The sequence below is a fragment of the Ictidomys tridecemlineatus genome, chromosome 4 (genome assembly GCF_052094955.1).
Source record: "Ictidomys tridecemlineatus isolate mIctTri1 chromosome 4, mIctTri1.hap1, whole genome shotgun sequence".
Classification (NCBI taxonomy): Eukaryota; Metazoa; Chordata; class Mammalia; order Rodentia; family Sciuridae; genus Ictidomys; species Ictidomys tridecemlineatus.
Genome location: NC_135480.1, coordinates 69,300,573 through 69,312,989, shown reverse-complemented (window position 1 = coordinate 69,312,989; position 12,417 = coordinate 69,300,573). Strand labels below are relative to the sequence as shown.

Here is a 12,417-nt window from a genome sequence, read left to right as displayed (position 1 = left end):
TCAAACTCTGACTTGTTGTTGTTCTATACTAGGAATTAGAAGGATTTTACTACTGAGCTACATCCCAGCCCTTTATATTTTGAGACAAGTTCTCACTAAGTCACTTAGGGCCTTACTAAACTGCTAAAACTAGCCCTAAACTTGCAATCTTCCAGCTCAAGCCTCACAAGTTGCTGGGATTTTTAGGCATGCATCACCAAGCCAAGTTTGTAGAAATGTATTTTTTAAGAGATTAACTTTGACAGTAGAAAAGTCTAGTGGAGTCATGCCCCAAATACTCTAAGATTATCTGTGTTTTCAAGAAGAGTGTGAAACTATGAAATATTTTGACTCCAAAAGATCTGTGGACCAGAAAATATTCAATTGGAGAAATAAATGGATACTCTCTAATATCTATTTACTTTTTAATGTATAGTGATAAATAAGCCATTTCATATATAATAAGTATCTTGAGCTGGAGCATCATGAATTGGGTTTGTTGGGGGTATCTGTGATCTCTAGGAACCATTAAATTGGATGATCTGGAACCATGCAATAAATCAGATATCTAAGACTACTTTCTTCCAGCTATTTCCTGTCAGAAAGGATGAAAAACGTTTTAAACTACTGGATAAAATATGAATTTTTAAGTGTGGCCTCCTCTGTGTGCCATGTACGAGCTTCACTGATGCTCAAATTCTAAGCTACCATACATTAAGAGCAGTTGAAATGATAATAAAGCAGATACTACAATTGCCCTTTAGGATTGAGAGCAAGATAAATGTTTTCAACATCTGGTCCTATAAAAGCATATCTTGGGTTTTCCTGAGTAAATAGGCTCTACCGTCTTTGCCTCCTAAACTTGAGTCACTTATTTTTTTTAAAAGAATATGGATTATATTTGATGATTGATTTTTTTAATAGCAGTGGTATACTTGTATATGGGGTGGACATGAGTGACTTCCTCATTGACCCTGCAAATTTTAGAGTTCAGAGTCTTCAAGCATATGTTGGTATCATATTTCATACGAGTAGTATATATTCTTTGTCTCAATAACCTGAGCACTTGTGGCTTACATTACATTTATTCAAAAACCATTTAAACTTCCATAAGATTATTTTGTGGGTCAGTTTGACCGATATACAATGACTGTAACAAGCATAATGTGCTATAATCATCTCAAATGAGATTGGAGTGCTGGCTTTGGCAGTGCATATACTAAAATTGGAATGATACAGAGAAGCTTAGGATGGCCCCTGTGCAAGGATGACATGTAAATCCGTGAAGCCTTTCAAAATTTTCAAAATGTAAAGTTATACTCAATTCATGGGTGATGCATTCTACATCATATATAACTAATTAGAACAAATAAAAAAATAAAACAAAAGAGATTGGATTTCTTCAGACTTAAGCCCTCTATTTGATTTTCACAGATGATTAAGGAAACAGATGATATTTAGATTGGAAATGTGTAGTTCAAGTTTTGTACATGCAGACAAGTCATCAATATAGGAATGCAAACAAATGCACAACGAACAGTTCAATTATGGATGCTGTGCAATACATAAAAATATAATGTTTTATATTGTTTCAAAATGATAATTTTTCTAACTATACCATAAATAATTTCTCAAATCTTTCAAATCTTTTTTTTCTCAGAACGTGGAAAATGTTATTAAAGGCATTTTACAATTTTATTGCCTGTCCAGTGGATTCATATGTATACTTCCTTCTTCCACAAGATAACTTAGAGAAAGGGGATCTATTATGTATCTTTAATTTTTTGTTGTTGCTGTTGTTCTATGGATTTTACTTCTTCTGGCTTTCAGGCCATTCACTTCAATTAATCTGTTTAATGCATATTTTTGGCTAAAGAATATTTACGTGAGGTGTCAAATTCCTAAATCTTGTATGAACAAAGACTATGAAAATAACTAATATTAGTAATTAGGGCTTTGTTTTTTGACCCTCATGAAAACTTTTTCTCTATTCCACTAAAACTTCCCAACTGGTCACCTTCCTTCTGGATGTACCCTAAAGAGATATAAGTTGGTATATCTGGAGAAGCTCTGTTCTTCTCAACTCTAGTCAACTTCTGCATATTAGGCCACCTAAGAATTTTTTGTTTTAATATTTATTTCTTAGTTGTAGTTGGGCATGACACCTTTATTTTATTTATTTATTTTTATGTGGTGCTGAGGATCGAACTAGGCCTCGCACATGCTGGGCAAGCACTCTACCACTGAGCCACAACCCCAGCCCACTTAAGAATCTTTTGAAGGTAGGAGAAGGCTGTCTTTTTGAGGAGGCCAGGGACATTTTTACCAAGCTGAATCATTTGAGAAACCATCTGAAAAAGATGAAGATGACCATTAAGAACATAGATAATCAGATTATGCTAAGTGAAGCTAGCCAATCCCTAAAAAACAAATGCCAAATGTCTTCTTTGATATAAGGAGAGTAACTAAGAACAGAGCAGGGAGGAAGAGCATGAGAAGAAGATTAACATTAAACAGGGATGAGAGGTGGGAGGGAAAGGGAGAGAGAAGGGAAATTGCATGGAAATGAAAGGAGACCCTCAGGGGTATACAAAATTACATACAAGAAGAAGTGAGGGGTAAGGGAAAAAAGGGGGGAGAAATGAATTACAGTAGATGGGGTAGAGAGAGAAGAGGGGAGGGGAGGGGAGGGAAGGGGGGATAGCAGAGGATAGGGAAGGCAGGAGAATACAACAGTCACTAGTATGGCAATATGTAAATCAGTGGATATGTAACCGATGTGATTCTGCAATCTGTATACGGGGTAAAAATGGGAGTTCATAACCCACTTGAATCAAAGTGTGAAATATGATATGTTAAGAACTATGTAATGTTTTGAACAACCAACAATAAAAATTAAAAAAAGAACATAGATAAATAATTAAATGTGTATTAAGCCTTGGGAATTAGAATTAATAACTCTTTGGAGGTCTTCAGTCTCCACCATCAATGGTCTATTCTCTACACATGCATCTTCAAAAGACAACTTTCTGAGCTGGGTGAGGTGATGCACACCTATAAACCCAGCAGCTTAGAAGGCTTAGGCAGGGGGACCACAAGTTCAAAGACAGCTTCAGTAATTTATGGAGACTCTAAGAAAGTTAAGGAGACCCTGTTTCAAAATTTAAAAAAAGAAATTAAAAAGGGCTGGGGATGTGGCTCAGTGTCTAAGTATCTCTGGGTTCAATCCCAAGTATACAACAAAAACAAAAGCAAAACAAAACTTTCTCTTAGGGGTTTGATTATGTTCTCTAAATATACATGGTTTATCTAATTGCTTTTCTAAGGCATAGAATCTAAGGGGAATATTCTTGGACAGCTAACTGCCTGAAGACTCTCACTTTTGAGCTCTGAGTGCCCTTCAAATCTTAATACTGATTATGCACCAGTCCTCCTCCTCCTCCAAAACCAGATGAATAGAATGAATTACAGATAGATAGATAGATAGAGAGAGAGAGGGGGGGGGGAGGGAGGAAGGGAGAAAAGGAGACAATATGGAAAACTCTCCTATAATGAATTTTTATGCACTATGCATATACCAATTTGCATTTCTTTCCAATATAAAAGTGTGACTATGTCAAATATTTAATTTTCCCTTTTTTTCTCTAATTAGAGAAGCAGAAAAGGCTACTGTCTAATTAACTATTTCTCTCCCGATTACTTCCTGGCAATCCATAGAACTTATAGGTCCAAACTCACCCAGGTCCCCTGTACTCAGAAGTGATTTTTAAATGAGAAAAAATGTAAGGTACAATGGAATAAAAGAAAACTATTTATTTTCCATGGGTTCATATTCACATGTTTCTTTCTTAGAAATGAGATAATAATCCTTCATTTGTACACCCCCCAGGTTAGGTAACAGCTCATAGGATAATTGCTTGGGAGCATTATACATAGTAATCTTAAGATGGAATCGAAATTAAGAAGCTGATTTCCACAGATGGAAAAATCTCACCAGACTGCATTATTCTCAAAGAAGCATTTACAATCAATCTCTAATTCAAAATTCTCCAAACTTTCTTAGACTTGAATCACAGATTTTTGCTTTAAGAAAAATCCTCATCTGTAAATTCTGTTTTTTCTAAACTGTGGTCAGATAATAGTCTATAATAAATATTTTAAACTAATTAACTGTGAGGAATCATATAGAATGATATACTGTGGATTAGCACACTTGGTCCCATTTATTCCCTGGGTATATTCTGGGTGATAGTTCCAAGTACATAACCCTTATTATCCTGGAATTCTTTTGGTATATTCAGCTAACATTTGAAACTTCTGTAATGTCATGTTACTTTCCTTTTGCTTTGTTCTGGGTTGGAACACCACTCGCTTGCTGTTTTGATCCCATATCTTCTTACACAGGTATTTTAGATATAGCTATGTCATTCATATCTTACTTTGGATGTAGTCTTGTAAGATTATCCAAATTTGCTTTGTCATTACTCTGCTTACTTCAACCCAGTGTCTACCATATAGGAACTTAGGAAAGTTCAAGAATCCCAAGTGAATGCCCTCCCACTCTCTATAGGGGCATACAATCCTAATCTTATATGGCATGCCCCACATAGCCAGATTCCTTGCATAGCAGTATCATTCAAGATTACCAAAAGCAGGGTAAACCACAAATTCCCTTTGAGTTTCACCTCCTTCATGACAGCCTGAGGAGTCCTACTGACATACTTCCCATAATATTGGTGTAAGTTATTTAAAACAGACAAAGCAAAGCAAAATACAATAATTTTAAATCCCAGGAAATAACCTTAAAAGCATACAGCAAATAAATATTTATTTAATAAAAAGTGCTGAAGCCGACGTGATTCTGCAATCTGCATTTGGGGTAAAATTGGGAGTTCATAACCCACTTCAATCTAATGTAGGAAATATGATATGTCAAGAGCTTTGTAATGTTGTGAACAACCAATAAAAAAAAGTGCTGAAACAGTAAGAAAGGTGAACATTTCTGGTATTTGAAATAAAACATATACTACATACATCCTTTCTCTGTGATGAAAACTCCAGTTCAGACTGGCACAGACAAGAGCACTAAGATCCCTTCTCTACCTCCAGAACTATCGCTCAAAAGACAGTTTTCCCTATACCTTTTCTCAGCTACTGGTTATAGACAAATTCCTGGGTAAACATAGTCAAGAAGAGATTTCCTTTATTTTTTAATTAATTATTAATTTGCTGAAACCCTAATCAGAGGATTAAGGCTTTTTCTGGGGCATGGTATGGTTGGGAGTCTGGGTCCTTTGTCACCCTAACCCAGACTTAGTGGGTGGTTCAAGCCAAGAGAGGTTGGTTGAGAAGATCTAGAGATATCATTCATTTCTCTCACCCATGTATAAATCTCTTAGCTCCAAAATAGAGCTGTCATTGGAAGAGAAATATAGCATTGAGTACTTGGCCCTGTTTTGGTACCAGAGCTGTCACTCAAAGTCTTTCTTTCTTTGTATGAAAAACTAGACATAGAACAGAGATTTCCAAGTCCCACTCCAAATGAACTAATTTCATTTAAAATGTAATGTGGAGAAATTAATGTCATATAGAAGAAAATTGTAGAAGATTGATAGATTTGTTGGAGATATTATTGGCTAATTTATTGGAGAAAAATTGGGAAGAAACACATGGAATGAGCACTCTGGGTCACAAGAAATATCAATATTGACCTCAAGGAACTGACCCTTCAAAGGAACCACAATTTGATTGGATAAACCTATGAAGCAATTTATACCCTAAGACTTGTTCAATAAACAACAAAGAAAACAAAACAATAAGAACAACAACAAAAAAGACAGAGTAATCAGACCTAAATTAGTAAAATTTAACAGTTAGATATGGTCAGGAAAAGAGATAAACAAAAAGGATCCTTCACTGTCATACCAAAGTGACTATAGGCATACCACAGTTGTCACCTAAAGAGTAACATCAGAAATTTTACACTGCAAGGAGGAATCATATAACATTAAAATAATTTTGCCAGTCACTAAAGAATTAAGCAAATAATAACAGTTCCCAGAGAAGAAAATTAGAGCCTAGAATTGTTACAATATATAATATAAAATGTCTCATTACCAACAGTAAAATTTACTAGATATAATATGAAACAAGAAAGCAAAACCTGTACACAAACACACACACACACACACACACAGAGAGAGAGAGAGAGAGAGAGAGAGAGAGAGAGAGAGAGAGAACACAAGTGTGTGCACAGGAAAGAGGAAATAAGAGTGATCAGCTGTTATATTTAACAAAGACTTTGATAAAACTATTATGATTATTTTCAAAGAACCAAAAAAGCAAAGGAAGTTTTAATAAAAATAGCACATCTAATCAAAAATAGTAATAAAAAGACACAGAGGAAAAAAAGTCAAAATTTTGGAGTTAAAAAGCATAGTATAAAATGAAAAGAAAATCTTTGGAGAGGATCAATAACAGATTTAAATTGGCAGAATCATTTGAAATCAAATCAGTCTATAAATGAGTTTTATGCAGATACTATTATGTAAAATTAATCCCCTCTGCTTAGTTTTTACCTGCTGCATACCTACCACCTCTAACCTATTCAAGGAAACCACGTCCAAGAGACTATTTTTTGTCTTCTTGCAAGAGGAAAATTATGTACAGCAATAAAAGGAATGCTTCAGCTTTGTCTTCTCATTCAAAACTCATAATTAAATTCACCTATATCATTATGAGAGACTCATATTATTGGCTTAAGTGTGGGTGCATTACCCACTCTCACAAGAGAATACCAATCTGTACTTAAGCATTATTTTGCATATTTTGATTTTTGGTCAAGCTTTTCACTACTATGATCAAAAGGCCTAATAAAAAAACAAAAACAAAAAACAAACAAACAACAACAACAACAACAAAAAACCAAACCAAACCAAAACAAAACAAAAACAATCCAATTACAGGAAGAAAAATTCATTTTGGACCTCATGGTTTCAGAAGTTTCAGTTCATAGGTGACTGACTTCATTGTTCAGGGCCCAAAGTAAGGCAGAGGTTTATGGTGGAAGAGTGTGTTGGAGGCAAGTAGCTCTGGACATGGAAAGAGATGGGGGTAGGGTAGTGCACACTCACTCTCATCACAGACAAAATATAAACCCCAAGGACACACCCCCATCGACCCAGCTCCTCTAGTCGTACCCTACCTGCTTACAGTTACCACCTAGTTTATCCGTGTCAGGAGATTAATTCACTGATTAGGTTAAAACACTCATAACCCAATCATTTCACTACTAAACTTTCTTGCATTGTCTCACACATAAGCTTTTTCGGTATACCTAATATCTAAACCATAACAATTGAAATACCACCACTGATTTGCTTTGTTAAAAAAGTCATATATATGTGTGTGTGTGTGTGTGTGTGTGTGTGTGTGTGTGTGTGTGTGTGTGGTGTGTATATATATATACATATATACATACATATATATATATGTGTGTGTGTGTGTATATACATACATTAAATTGTTAATAAAAAACAGCATTGTAGGTGGAGACTGAATGTTTGATGTTGTTGTAACTGTTTAGTTTTGTTTTTAAATTTTTAAAATGTTGCCCAGACTGCCCTCACACTCCTGGGCTGAAGTGATCCTACTGTCTCATCCTTCTGTGTGGCTGAGACTCCAAGGGAATGCTGTGGAGCCCAGCATCGTTGCTGTTAAATTCTGGTAATGCTACTCTGCTGCTTAGTTACCTTAAAAACATCATTTCCCCCCCCACTGTATTAATGGTACATAATGATTTATTTTTTCTTTTTTACTTATTTGTGTATAAATATACATAAGTAAATGATTTATTACCAAATAATACCTAAGTTCAGACTGACAGTGATCCTAAACTGGGTGACTGAGATAGTGGCATCTTCTCAAGGTCCCATGAATACAATTTTTTCATATATAAAATTATTAAAAATATCGTATAAAATTAACTTCTGGCTAAAAGTTTTTAAAGACACATAAATAAATTTTCTGTTTCTATGTAACTTTTATCCTCATGATATTTTACTATGAATACATAAATATTTGTATACTTGTGCAATAAGGAAATATTTTTTGAAAATCCTAAAGCTAAAATATTTCTAGGCTCAATCATTTCAGATAAGGGGTACAAAGTATGAATTACTTGATCTTCTCTGAGCCTCTGGAACTACTTTTTCGTGTTTATCATCACTTTTGGAAAATATTCAACATCATTAATTATTTCAAGAATTTCTTCTGCACTATAATCTCTTCTTTTCTGATACTTTTTTTTCTGATTCTTTTCTGCGATGTATAATTTTAATCAAATATCAATATTCTGGTAAAACTTCTCATTGGTTGAAACTAGAAATCTAGAGAAATGAGTGGAGGAATATTCTTTTTACAGGATCCTGCAACAAGGCTGGTAAGAAATGGTAATGCATTTCTCTGAGAGCAAGTATTTATCATGGAGAAAGTTCTGGATATTTCTCCCATTGATTATTTTATTCCTGCCCCCAGAACTTTGTAAATATTTATCTCAAATCTTCACTACAAGATCCAATGGGGTTACTGAAGGTAAATTCAAGACCTCATGGGGTTGTCCCTATGATTTCAACATATATGAGTTTCTCACCCTCAAGATAGTCAGACCCAAATTCTAGCAATTTATGCAAATTAACATTTAAGTGTCCCTACCATTTTATGACTCTAATGTCTTCTTTGTAACTCAAGTAAGTCGATCTGATTTTCTGGATGTGATTGCCTTTTAGAAATTGAGGGGGTACTTTACACTGAAAAACTACATTCTGTGATGGATCTAAGGAAAATAACCAATTTTCATTTTGCCTTTGCTATAAGTAATAGGCATGATGACTTCCAAGCTTTCAAAACTGGGAGTGAAAACTGGAATTGTGAGGCTTTAATTCTAAGGCTTTTTAACCATTAACCAAGACTGCTGTATATTTTGCCTCTTACTAGGGAATAATACTCACAATTTGTCTCCTAGTGACTGCTCTTGTGATAGATATAAAAGCAATATTATTCTACTTTGTTAAAGGTTTAGAATGTTAACACTGTAAACCTCCTTGAGTCTGATATATCCTAGTGGAAATAATCCTAACATATGTCTATTTTTTATTTAGAAATAAATTCAACACATTGTTCTATGGGGAATCTAGAATCTGCATTAACAAACATATTCCACAAAATAAAACACTCTCTTTGATATTTTTCAAATGTATAATAAAAAATTGTTCAGAGTTGTTGTCTAATTTCCAAATATAAAAAAAATTTAAATCATCATTAATTACCATATTTCCCAGTTTTTAAGGGACATTTTTAAACTTTTTGCTCTTCAGACACCTCTGTAGTTCTATAATTTTTCCTGGATGGAGTCATTCTGAAGGAGTCATTGTATTCTGCAGCACCTGATGATGACTTCCTTCTTCAGTTACCTTCCCTGATTTAGGAATAACTGCAACATCTTTCCTGTTGACTTCTGTCTTTAAGCCATTTATTCAAAAGCACACTTTATCTCTGTTTCTACATATTTTATTCTGCCTTCTTTATTTACAACTTTTTTCAAAGGAAACTTGTGGTAGGTAGTATAATAACTTTCCACAAAGAAATGAAAGTTCTCATGACAAGGAAATATAAATATCCTAGGTTACAGGATGATGTGGAGTGAAATTGTGGTTGCTAATCAACTTGCTTGAAAACAGAAATTATCAGAGATTATCTACAAGAGCACAGTGTAGTCACAACTGTTCTTATAAGAGGAAAAAGGAGATAGAAGATCATAGAGGGAGATGCGATAGAATGATGGCCAGAGAGGCATACTACAGTTGGTTTGAGTTGAAGAAGGGGTTCATAAATCAAGGAATAGGAGATGTCCTCAAAAAAGGAGGAAGGAAACAAATGGATTTCCCTGGGGTTTCCAGAAATAAACATCCTTCTTTGATGTCTTGATGTTGCTCAATAAGACCTAGTGAGACTCCTGATTTTCAGAACTATAAGATAATAAATTTCTGTTGGTTTAAGCACCAACTTTAACGGTATTTTGTTACAGCAGTGATTGTAAACTAATAAAAACTCCACATGATCCCACCTCCACTTTTAATTTTCCTTATTCCCTTACTACTTCTTTACTGAAAAATGTATTTTTTAGGCATAATATTTTTAATAAAATTTGTCTTCACATTATTAATACTACTGATTTCTCTCATGATATTATTATGTAATTCTCATATACGAGTTTCCACTTATTTGTGACTCTTGACTCAGTACTTTGTTATTAATATTATAATAATATCATATCATTGGTAAGCATATTAAATCTGGATCTCTGGTAAGAGAAACCCTTTTCTTAATATTTTTATTAGTGTATTGTAGTTATACATAATATTAGACTTCATTTTATGATAATCATACAAGCAAGAAATATAATTTGCTCCATGAATAAAATATTTCAAAAAAATTAAAACTGCCTTATAAAATCAATCCAAGTCCTCTTTGAGGTGACTTTATGAGGAAAACCAACTATTAGAATCATGATTCAGGCACACGTTTTATTAATTTTTTAGAAACATCTATTTTATCCTTTTCAGTGATCTAATAACTTTCAGGTCATTAACCAAGAAGGTGCGTTTTCCTTCATAGGTAGGAAGAAACTCTTTCTCACTAATAAAATCTACTAACACACTGAGATAAACCTATAATCTGAATTTTAAAATCCAGCCATGATCAGGAGTGGTTTGAAGTATTAGTAAGAGTTCTTCAGCGAAACAGAATCAATAGGATATTTATATGTATATAAAGGGTGATTTACTGTGGGAATGGACTTACACAATCATGGAGGTTACATAGTTCAATCCTATGGTTTCTATAGGCTGGAGAAGTAGGAAAGCCCAATTCAATCCAACTTCAGAAGCCTAAGAACTAGGGGAGATGTTGGTGAAGTCTTTATGTCCGAGGGAACATGAATCAGGAGCTTCAATGTCCTAAAGGCATTGATTTAGGAGGTTTAAACTCAAGAAGAGAGAAAGAGAGAAAGGGACAGGAGATTCACCCTTATTCTGCTTTTTATTTAGTTTAGGTCTTCAATGGATTGAAGGTAAATTAGGCAATATTTTCCCTCATTTCTAAGGGAAGATCATCTTTTCTCAGTTTTAAATATGATCTTCTCCAGAAACATCTTCAAAGATACATTCAGAAATGGTATTTTTCCATGTATCTTGCTATTCCTTAGCCTGATCATGTTGATACATAAAATTACCATCACATTTAGCATTTTGATGAAAATTTTGATGAAATAATACTGTCATGGGGTTAATTGTGTCCCCTCAGATTTTATGTTGATATTCTAACTCCCAACATCTCAAAAGGTTGATCTTTTCTGGAAATAGGGACATTGCAGATGTAATTAGCAATGTCTAGAAGAAGTAATAAATGGTTTTTAATATAATATGACTAGTGTTCTTTATAAAATGGGTAAATTTGGACACAGATATTTACACAGGGTATCTCTATCTATATAATGAAGGCAGAAAAAATGATACTTCTATAAATCCATGAAAAATATTTTGAGCAACCTATGGTAAGTCTTCTGAGAGGCATAGAAGTGACTCTTCTTTATGTCCTCTAATCCCATTAACATATTGGTTGTGGACATCTAATCACTGAAGCTATAAGACAGTATTTTATTTGAATATTTTTGTTATTGAAATACAGTTATACATAACATTGGGGTTCATTTGACACAATCATGGAAGCATGGAATATAATTTGCTCTGCTGCTGTTCCCAGTACTTCCCTTCTCCTACACCTTCTTCCAGGCCCTGTTCCAATTTTTTCTACTGGTCTTCCTTCTATTTATTTATAGTTTCTTTAATTAGTGCTTCACAGATATAAATAAAGGCAAAATTCACTGTTACATATTCTTTTATGTACATACCATAATTTGGTCAATTTTATTCTACCATTCTTCTCTTTTCCCTCCCCTCACCCCAGTTCCCTGCCTATACTCTACTTATCATCCTTCTCTTTTCAAGGGACTCCTTCTGCCACCTTTTCTCCCTTTATTTTGATATACCATCTACATATGATCAAAAATATTTGACCATTGACTTTCTGAGACTGGTTTATTTTACTTAGCATGATGCTCTTCAGTTCTACCTCTTTACCCCCCCCCCAAATGCCATAATTTCATTCTTATGTAGGTCTGAGTAAAATTCCATTGTGTATATAGGCCAATTTTCTTTATCTACTCATCTGTTGACAAGCATCAGGGCTGGTTCTGTAACTTGGCTATTGTGAATTGCTCTGTTCTAAACATTGATGTTTCTGTATCACTAAAGTGTGCTAATTTAAATTATTTTGTATAAATACCAAGTAGTAAATTAGCAGAGTTATATGGTGGTACCA

General features: G+C 34.1%; 1 non-coding gene across 1 annotated transcript; it reads left to right on the top strand.

The window, feature by feature from the left end:
- The first annotated feature begins 1,174 nt into the window (after positions 1–1,174).
- Positions 1,175–1,281, top strand: LOC120890253 (U6 spliceosomal RNA). The gene has a single exon (XR_005734492.1). It is a non-coding gene; the product is annotated as a U6 spliceosomal RNA (small nuclear RNA).
- Positions 1,282–12,417: the final 11,136 nt, after the last annotated feature.